This window comes from Triticum urartu, chromosome 1, assembly GCF_003073215.2.
Source record: "Triticum urartu cultivar G1812 chromosome 1, Tu2.1, whole genome shotgun sequence".
NCBI lineage: Eukaryota > Viridiplantae > Streptophyta > Magnoliopsida > Poales > Poaceae > Triticum > Triticum urartu.
The window spans coordinates 432,705,434-432,716,365 of NC_053022.1; positions in this window are offsets into that span (position 1 = coordinate 432,705,434).

Genomic DNA, 10,932 nt, shown 5'->3' on the forward strand with positions numbered 1-10,932 from the left:
GGCTAAAGCTTCAAGCTCAAGACTCTTCATTTTACATTTTAGTGATCCAAGATCACATTGAGTCCCTAGGAAAAGCCAATACTATCAAGGAGGGATGAGGTGTTGCTTAATGAGCCTCTTGCTTCATGTGCTTAATGATATGCTCCAAAATCCTCAGCTACTTTCCCACTTCCACATATGACCTAAACCCAAAGCCAAACTCGGACCTACCGATTATTCCTATGCGACGCCACCGAGTTTCACCTGTCATAGCCACTGCCAAAAACCCTAATCAGTTCGGTCTCACCGAGATGGGCTTGCAAACTCTCTGTTACCTATTGCAATATTTTCGGTCCCACCGAGATATGCAATCGGCCCCACCGAGTTTGCTTGGCCAACTCTCTGTTTCACTTATTACCCAAATCGGTCCCACCGAGTTTGAGTAATCGGTCAAACCGAGTTTTGGATTTACCCTAACCCTAGCACATCGGTCCCACCGAGTTGATCCAGTCGGTCCCACCGAAAATCTCTAACGGTTACTAGGTTTCCTATTTCGGTCTGACCGAGTTTGTTGATTCGGTCCCACCGAGATTGGTAAATCGTGTGTAACGGTTGGATTTTGTGTGGAGGCTATATATACCCCTCCACCTCCTCTTCATTCGTAGAGAGAGCCATCAGACTAAGCCTACACTTCCAGCATCCTATTTCTGAGAGAGAACTACCTACTCATGTGTTGAGGCCAAGATATTCCATTCCTACCATATGAATCTTGATCTCTAGCTTTCCCCAAGTTGCTTTCCACTCAAACCCTATTTCCACCAGATCCAAATCCTATGAGAGAGAGTTGAGTGTTGGGGAGACTATCATTTGAAGCACAAGAGCAAGGAGTTCATTACCTACACACCATTTGTTACTTCTTGGAGAGTGGTGTCTCCTAGATTGGCTAGGTGTTACTTGGGAGCCTCCGACAAGATTGTGGAGTTGAACGAAGGAGTTTGTAAGGGCAAGGAGATCGCCTACTTCGTGAAGATCTACCGCTAGTGAGGCAAGTCCTTCGTGGGCGATGGCCATGGTGGGATAGACAAGGTTGCTTCTTCGTGGACCCTTCGTGGGTGGTTGCTTCTTCGTGGACCCTTCGTGGGTGGAGCCCTCCGTGGACTCGCGCAACCATTACCCTTCGTGGGTGGAGCCCTCCGTGGACTCGCGCAACCGTTACCCTTCGTGGGTTGAAGTCTCCATCAACGTGGATGTAGGATAGCACCACCTATCCGAACCACGGGAAAACATCCGTGTCTCCAATTGCGTTTGAATTCTCCAAACCCTTCCCCTTACATTCTTGCAAGTTGCATGCTTTACATTCCGCTGCTCATATACTCTTTGCATGCTTGCTTGATATGTATTGTGTATGTTGAAATTGTGCCTAAAACTCCACTCAAACCAAAAAGGCCTAAAAATTGCAACTTTAGCACTAAGTGTCTAATCACCCCCCTCTAGACACATCTACTTCTAGATCCTACAGAGGTGTTGCTTAATGAGCCTTTTGCTTCATGTGCTTAGTGATATGCTCCAAAATCCTCAACTACCTTTCCATATCCACATATGACCTAAACCAAAAGTCAAACTCGGCCCCACCGATTCTTTCTATCTGGAGCCACCGAGTTTCACATATCATAGCCACTGCCACAAACCCTAGCAATTCGGTCTCACCGATAGGGATCTCGGTCTCACCGAGATGGGATTGCAATTTCTCTGTTTCCCTTCGTAACGTTTTGGTCCAACTGAAGTGAGCGATCGGTCCCACCGAGATTGCATTGTAAACTCACTGTTTCCCTTTCGTAACATTTCGGTCTCACCGAAAAGAGCGAATCGGTCCCACCGAGTTTACCTGACCAACTCTCTGGTTAGCTTATTACCAAAATCGGTCCCACCGAGTTTGTGTAATCGGTCACACTGAGAGTACTTTATGCCCTAACCCTAACCATATCGGTCCTACCGAGTTGCATCTCAGTCCCATCGAAAATCCTAATGGTCACTAGGTTTGCTGAATCGGTCCGACCGAGTTTAACGATTCGGTCCCACCGAGTTTGGCAGATTGTGTGTAACGGTTAGATTTTGTGTGGAGGCTATATATACCCCTCCACCCACTCTTCATTCGTGGAGAAAGCCATCAGAACAGATCTTCACTTCCAATACACATTTTCTGAGAGAGAACCACCTACCCTTGTGTTGAGCTCAAGATATTCCATTCCTACCATATGAATCTTGATCTCTAGCCTTCCCCAAGTTGCTTTCCACTCAAATCTTCCTTCCACCAAATCCAAATCCCGTGAGAGAGAGTTGAGTGTTGGGGAGACTATCATTTGAAGCACAAGAGCAAGGAGTTCATCATCAACACACCATTTGTTACTTCTTGGAGAGTGGTGTCTCCTAGATTGGCTAGGTGTCACTTGGGAGCCTCCGACAAGATTGTGGAGTTGAACCAAGGAGTTTGTAAGGGCAAGGAGATCGCTTACTTCGTGAAGATCTACCGCTAGTGAGCCAAGTCCTTCATGGGAGACGGCCATGATGGAATAGACAAGGTTGCTTCTTCGTGGACCCTTCGTGGGTGGAGCCCTTCGTGGACTCGCGCAACCGTTACCCTCCGTGGGTTGAAGTCTCCATCAACATGGATGTACGATAGCACCACCTATCGGAACCACGCCAAAAACATCCGTGTCTCCAATTGCGTTTGAATCCTCCAAACCCTTCCCTTTACATTCTTGTAAGTTGCATGCTTTACTTTCTGCTGCTCATATACTCTTTGCATGCTTGCTTGAATTGTGTGGAGATTTCTTGACTTGTGCTAATATAGCTAAAATTTGCCAAGAACTAAAATTGGGAAAAGGATAGATTTTTATTTGGTCAAGTAGTCTAATCACCCCCCTCTAGACATACTTCTGATCCTACAAGTGGTATCAGGTATCAGAGCTTTGGTCTCCATTTGCTTTGATTTCCATAGCTTTTGGTGGTCATAGCCTTGGTTTCACAACCTAGGAGAGTATGGCGTCTAGCGAGGGAAATTATCACCGTAGAGGTCCTTACTTTGATGGTACTAATTTTGCTAGTTGGAAGCATAAAATGAAAATGCATATTCTTGGACATAACCCCGCCGTTTGGGCTATTGTGTGTGTTGGTTTGCAAGGTGACTTCTTTGATGGGAGAGAACCAAACCGTGAAGCTACCGCGGATGAGTTGAAGATGTTGCAATACAATGCTCAAGCTTGTGATATTCTCTTCAACGGATTGTGCCCTGAAGAATTAAACAAAATCAGCCGTCTTGAGAATGCAAAGGAAATTTGGGATACTTTGATTGATATGCACGAAGGTACCGACTCCGTCAAGGAATCCAAATTGGATGTGCTTCAAAGTCAACTTGAAAAGTTCAAAATGAAGGATGGTGAAGGTGTCGCTGAAATGTACTCTAGGCTTTCTCTTATCACAAATGAGATTGCCGGCTTAGGGAGTGAAGAGATGACCGATAGATTCATCATCAAGAAGATCCTAAGAGCCTTGGATGGAAAATATGATATCGTGTGCACATTGATTCAAATGATGCCCAATTACAAAGATCTCAAGCCAACTGAAGTCATTGGAAGAATTGTTGCTCATGAGATGTCACTCAAGGATAAAGAGGAACTTCACAACAAATCAAGTGGTGCTTACAAAGCCTCATGTGAAGCCCCCACATCATCAAGTGTGAAGCAAACCTTCAATGAAGAATTGAGCTTAATGGTGAAGAACTTCAACAAGTTCTATAAGAGTAGAAGCAAAGATAGAAGCTCCAAGTCAAGGTCCTACAATGACAAAAGATCTTCTAGTCGAGAGCGAAACTACTACAATTGTGGAAGACCCGGACACTATTCCAATGAGTGTACGGCTCCCTATAAGAGAAGAGAAGACTCTCCCAAAAGAAGAAGCAGAAGAGAAGAATCACCATCTAGAGAAAGAAGGAGTAGAGATGATCGTTATGAACGAAGACATTCACGGAGAAGGAAGGATTCAGAAAGAAGAGAAAAGTCATCAAGGAGCTACACAAAACAAAGACATCAAGCTCATGTTGGTGAATGGGTTTCCAGCTCCGACTCCGACAACCACTCCGAGAGAAGTTATCACTTCGATTCCGAATATACTCAAGATGAAGGTGTTGCCGGTCTAGCACTTGTGTCAACCAACTCCTATGACATATTTGACTCACCAAATTAAGGAGTTGGAACATGCTTCATGGCTAAAGGCCCAAAGGTATCACACTCCGAGTATGTTGATTTCAATAGTGATGAAGATGACTTGTTAGGTGATGATGATTTACTTGTTGACAACTCTAGTGATGAATACTATGATGAAACGTCAATTAATCATGCTAATCAAGATAAAACGAATGACAATGATAAGGAGAAGATTGAGGCTCTAACTAAAGAACTAAACACTCTTAAGTTAGCTCATGAAACTATCTTAGGAGATAATCGAGAACTTTTAAGAACACATGAGAAATTACGCTTTGAAAAGCTCAACCTTGAGCAAGAGCATGAGTTCTTAAAAGCAATTAATGATGATCTTCGTAAGAAAAGTTCTTCTTACATTGCCAAGCATTTACTCTTATCCACTTACATGCCTCAAGTCAAGTCTAGTAACAAGAACAAGAAAGATTCTTCCTCTAGTAGTAACAATGATCATGTTAAATTCAATATTGTTGCTTCTAGTAGCTCCCTTGATTCCACTAATGATTCTCTTAGCCAAGTTACACTTGAGCAAGAAAATAGCCTATTGAAGGGAATTATAGAGAAAGGAGTCTACAAGAGCCTTGCCGGAAGTAAGCAATTTGAGGAAATTGTACGCAAGCAAGGAAGGCACCGGAAGAATCAAGGTGTTGGTTTTGAACGAAAGTTCAATGCCAATGGAGTTGAGTGGGAAGAAGATCAATACCCCAAGACAAAGTTTGTTCCTCAACAAGAGAAGTATGATCCTACTTCTTTCAAAGGGACACAAGCTCAAGATGATCTTCCACCACAAGACTACAAGCAAAAAGGGAAGGACAAGCTTCAAGAGGAAATTGATGCATTTGAAGAAGCTCCTAAGACCTTAGTCAAGTGGATTCCCAAGACTACTTCAAGTTCCACTTCATCAAGTATGACTACAACTCCAAGGATTCCCATCAAGATGGTGTGGATCCAAAAGAAGAAGAACTAGAGAGTTCTTGAGGGTGACTCCGCCAACATACTTCACTCTTATCATTTTGGCAAGAACAAATGCAATCAACTTCCACATCTTGCACTAGTTCAAGGAGTCACAAACCCTCTTGTTGGTAAGTCAAGGGACAAGGTAATCTAAAAGCTTTCATAGACATCATCTTGTGTGTGCATCACTCTATGTCTATGGATATCCTTGTTTGTTCCTTGTGGGACTAACCCATGTAGGTATTGAAAGTGCAATTCACTCCAATGGATAACTCCAATTGATCTACGTCAAAATTGAGCATCCACATCTTCAACATCTACATGAAGTCATCGTCGACAAAACCCAAGGTTAGTTCATCCCTCTTAGGGGGGATATCACATCTAGGGGGAGCTTTACTCTAAGAATTGAGCTAAAGCAACTCTAATGATGTGAACATAACAACACTTTATGTAAAAGTGGTAACCCCACTTGTGCTTAAACGATGAGTATGACCTATGATCACATGTTCTCATTTGACTCCTAAGTCAATATACTCATATATAGATGACCTAGTCATCGCCAATTGCTTGATAGATGCTAGAATTGGTTGTGCATGCCTTGCCACATATTTCAATTGCCATTTTATTGTGTGAGCATGTTGAAAGCATATTTTACTCATTCGAGGACATCCACTTTCCTTGCCAAGTGGATGGACAAGAATGCCTAAGAACCTTCTCTAGCTATCTATGCTTTTCTCGTCTCAAACTCTATTCATGCTATATCACAAAATTTGATCAAGTCAGATTCAAACCACTCTATGTGAGGAGCACTCGGAGTCCCCGATTTGTCATAGACTTAAACTTCCAAAACTTCTTTGTGCTTTTCGGTCTGACCGATTCCTCCATTTCGGTCATACCGAGATCACTAAGTCGATCTAGGTTTTCACCTCGGTGCAACCGATTTGAACTTTTCGGTCACACCAGGTTGCCATACCTGTCAACAGTTATGCATCTCGGTGCCACCGAGTTGTTCCACTCGGTCACACCGACAGGGTCGAGCTATATATACTCACGGGCAAAATTTTGGAAATTTCTCCGAAACCTCTTCGCCCGCGCATAGCTCGCCCTGCCTCCTGGGTCTCCGGATCATCCTCCTCGTCGCCAGCCGCCTCCTGTCGCTGGTCTCCGCCGCCGTCAACGGAATTCGTCTCCACCGTTGTCGCCGTAGCGAGTCCGCCGCCGAACTAGGGTATGGACTCGATCACAGTGCTATTCCCCGTCCAATTCCTAGCACATTGCGTTCTTTATGATTCTTGCTACGATTGAAACACTCCTATCCAGTCAAAACAATCCATAGAATAGTTGAGATTCGAAAATTTAGGTTTAGGTTTCCGCCGAAACCATCTCGGACCCACCGGGTTGCGGAACTCGGTTCCACCGATTCGGCCACGGCCATTGCACATGTGGTTCTCGGTCCGACCGAGAATTACAAATCGGTGAGACCGAGTTCAGGACTTTGTGAAACCCTAGCAGTCTCGGTGCCACCGAACTGTGACTCGGTCTGACCGAGTTCACTTGTTTTGGTTCCAAAAGCTGCTTCGGTATCACTGTGTTTGCAAATCGGTTGATCCGAAATGCTTTCTGTGGAAAACTAAAACTAAGTTTTTGACTCATTCTTTTGCAAAAATCTCTGCATTTTGTGATGCTCATCCACTCTATCTCATCTATAAACTATTCACAGGGTCAGCAGTCTGAATTTGCAACATGTTTGATCAAAGTGACAGCCAGAACAGATCTGAGGAGCAGGTTCATCTGAGTGAGGGCACTAGTCCCTCTAGCAGTTCTGATGAGGGTAGCAGGAGCACCCCAAGCAATCTGCGTAAAGCTGCCACTAGAGCAAGCAAGAAGAGAACTTCTGAATCAGAGGATGAAGACTATGTGGCAGAAGAGGAAGCCACATCCAAGAAGAAGGTGCTCAAGAAAGAGTATGGCTCAGCTGCAGCCACAAAGCCAGGACTGAAAATCAAAAGGACAGCAGGGAGACAGCCAATGTCCAAAGCCAGGGCATCCTCTCAGAAACCCTCCAAGTCAACTGGAGAAGATGAGGCTGTGAAAGAAAAGAAGGAAAGAAAAAGGGGCAGATGGTGCAAGAAGGTTGATCCAATGGCTGAGTTTGAAAAGCATTCCTCAGATGAAGAAGAGGAAGAAGAGGTTGCTGCACCAACACCAAAGGCACAGAAGCTCATGAGTGATGCCATAAGGTCAGGGGCTACTGCATCCAAGCCCAAGGAAGCACCCAAAGCTGCCTCCAAGACCAAGAGTGCACCTAAGAGGAACACCAGGAACATATCTAATGCTGAAAAGAACAAGGCCCCAGTGCCTGACATTGTTGAAGAAGAAGAAGGACAAGTACTCAGGAAGCTCAAGCCCAAGATCCCAGACCACAATGATGCTCATCCTGTGGCTGAGGACATGAAAATTAGAAGAGATTGAGGGCTGAAGAAGTGGAGAGAAGCAGATCCATATGCTTCAAGGAGAAGAACAACTATGGATTACAGGTTTCACACCAAGGAACAGCAAGACTTTTATGAGACAGTGCTGCTGGATAAGAAGCCCATAGTATGTGACATGAGATGGGTTGATTGGGAATACATCAAGGAGAACGAAGAACACTATCCTGGAGTGTATGACAGCTTCAAGGGTTGTGGAGTTGCAGACTTTGTTGGGCAGAAGCTCACAAAGTGGAATGAGGAGCTCATCATGCAATTCTACTCCACAGCACACTTCTATCCAGATGGCAGGATAGTGTGGATGTCAGAAGGAACCAGATATTAGTCTACAGTTGCTAAATGGGCACAACTGATCAATGCCCCAGAAGAGCAGGAAGATGACCTGGACATATATGCCAAGAAGAAGATGGATCACAATTCCATGTCCAACATGTACAAGGAGATCCCAAACAAAGCACTTGACACTTTCAAATTTGGCTCAGTGCATTACCTTCTGTCAGGGCTGCCCACTATCAACTGGATTCTAAGGCACACTCTATTGCCCAAGTCAGGTGATCACAAGATGATCCGAGGCCATGCAATAAACATGCTCCACATATTTTATGTGCCACAGAAATTCAAGGTGATGAGCCTCATGGTAGAGACCATTAAGAGGACATCAGCTGATCAGAAGAGGAGCTGTGGATATGCCCCACAAATTCAGGAGTTGATTAACTCAAAGATGGGCACAGGCACATACCTGCTGGACAAGGAACACCTGCCCATCCATCCAGACTTTGAAGACAATCAGGTTGTCATGAATGAGAATGAACCTTCATCCGCACATGCTCAAGCAAAGAAGGAGAAGGCAAAGATGGAGAAAGCTGCCAAGATGCCAACTCAAGAGGAGGCATCTGAGTACTTCTTGAAGAACAAGCAGGAGCAGCTCAGTTACCTGATAGCATCCACTCTGAGAATTGAGAAAGGACTGGCCACCCTGACTCAAAACCAAGAGAGCCTGGAAAGAATCATGGAACAAAAGTTCTATGACCTGGATGTGAAAGTAACAGAGATTCAGTCTGCCGTGGAACAACTACAAGATGATATGCAGGAGAGGAAGGGAAAAACCACAACTGATGCATTTGCCAGGGTGCCCAGAGCTCAGAGATCATCTGCAATGCCAGTTCCTGACACCAGAGCCACCACTTCTGCACCAGCTACAGCTTCAAATCCACCAGCTCCAGCTCCTACCCCAGCAGCTCCAACCACTTCTACTAAAGCCTTCGTCCTTGGCGTTATCCGGACTCCACCAACTGAAGACCAAGCCTGAGAGTAGTTTAGTACTATGCATTTTCTATGAACTTTTTGGTAACTTGTTGCCAAAGGGGGAGAAAAATGTATAGATCATAGGCTTCGAGAGAGAGAGAGAGAGTCTGCATTTGTTCTCTCTTGTCTTCTTGGTTGAACTTTATTTGCTTTTGAGTGCTTGAGATACTATGCCGTAATTTGTGAGACATTGATAATCATGTATTTGATCATAAGCTACACTTAATGCTTGTTGGATGTTATTATCAGTTTATCCTTATTTTGATCATTCACTTTGCTTGGTGATGAGTGCATGTATTTAATTCTTATCATTTTGAGCGCTCCACCAAGATGTATGTGACATGGAAGAGTAACCCATGATTCTAACTCTTTGTGCATTTGCAGTCCAAAGCAAATCTTAAAATATGCACAAATTTAGGGGGAGCTCTTACTTATCACATACTTCTCAAAGCGACTATATATTTGATTCCTATTATCATTTGTCGAAGCTTTGATCTATATGTTGTCATCAATTACCAAAAAGGGGGAGATTAAAAGTGCAACTATCCCTGGGTGGTTTTGGTAATTCCTAACAACATATAGCTCATTGAGCTAACATTATTCCAAGATGAATATTTCAGGAAAAGCTCAATGGATGGCATGGCATGGATGAGGAAAGTGGATCCCTCAAAATTATAAGAACAAAGGATTGGCTCAAACTTCAAGGACAAGACTCTAAATTTTATGTTTTTGTGATCCAAGATCACATTGAGTCCATAGGAAAAGTCAATACTATTAAGAAGGGATGAGATGTTGCTTAATGAGCCTTTTGCTTCATGTGCTTAGTGATATGCTCCAAAATCCTCAACTACCTTTCCATATCCACATATGACCTAAACCAAAAGTCAAACTCGGCCCCACCGATTCTTTCTATCCGGAGCCACCGAGTTTCACATGTCATAGCCACTGCCACAAACCCTAGCAATTCGGTCTCACCGATAGGGATCTCGGTCTCACCGAGATGGGATTGCAATTTCTCTGTTTCCCTTCGTAACGTTTCGGTCCAACCGAAGTGAGCGATCGGTCCCACCGAGATTGCAATGTAAACTCACTGTTTCCCATTCGTAACATTTCGGTCTCACCGAAAAGAGCGAATCGGTCCCACCGAGTTTACCTGACCAACTCTCTGGTTAGCTTATTACCAAAATCGGTCCCACCGAGTTTGTGTAATCGGTCACACCGAGATTACGTTATGCCCTAACCCTAACCATATCGGTCCTACCGAGTTGCATCTCAGTCCCACCGAAAATCCTAACGGTCACTAGGTTTGCTGAATCGGTCCGACCGAGTTTAACGATTTGGTCCCACCGAGTTTGGCAGATTGTGTGTAACGGTTAGATTTTGTGTGGAGGCTATATATACCCCTCCACCCACTCTTCATTCGTGGAGAAAGCCATCAGAACAGATCTTCACTTCCAATACACATTTTCTGAGAGAGAACCACCTACCCTTGTGTTGAGCTCAAGATATTCCATTCCTACCATATGAATCTTGATCTCTAGCCTTCCCCAAGTTGCTTTCCACTCAAATCTTCTTTCCTCCAAATGCAAATCCTGTGAGAGAGAGTTGAGTGTTGGGGAGACTATCATTCGAAGCACAAGAGCAAGGAGTTCATCATCAACACACCATTTGTTACTTCTTGGAGAGTGGTGTCTCCTATATTGGCTAGGTGTCACTTGGGAGCCTCCGACAAGATTGTGGAGTTGAACCAAGGAGTTTGTAAGGGCAAGGAGATCGCCTACTTCGTGAAGATCTACCGCTAGTGAGGCAAGTCCTTTGTGGGCGACGGCCGTGATGGAATAGACAAGGTTGCTTCTTCGTGGACCCTTCGTGGGTGGAGCCCTCCGTGGACTCGCGCAACCGTTACTCTCCGTGGGTTGAAGTCTCCATCAACGTGGATGTACGATAGC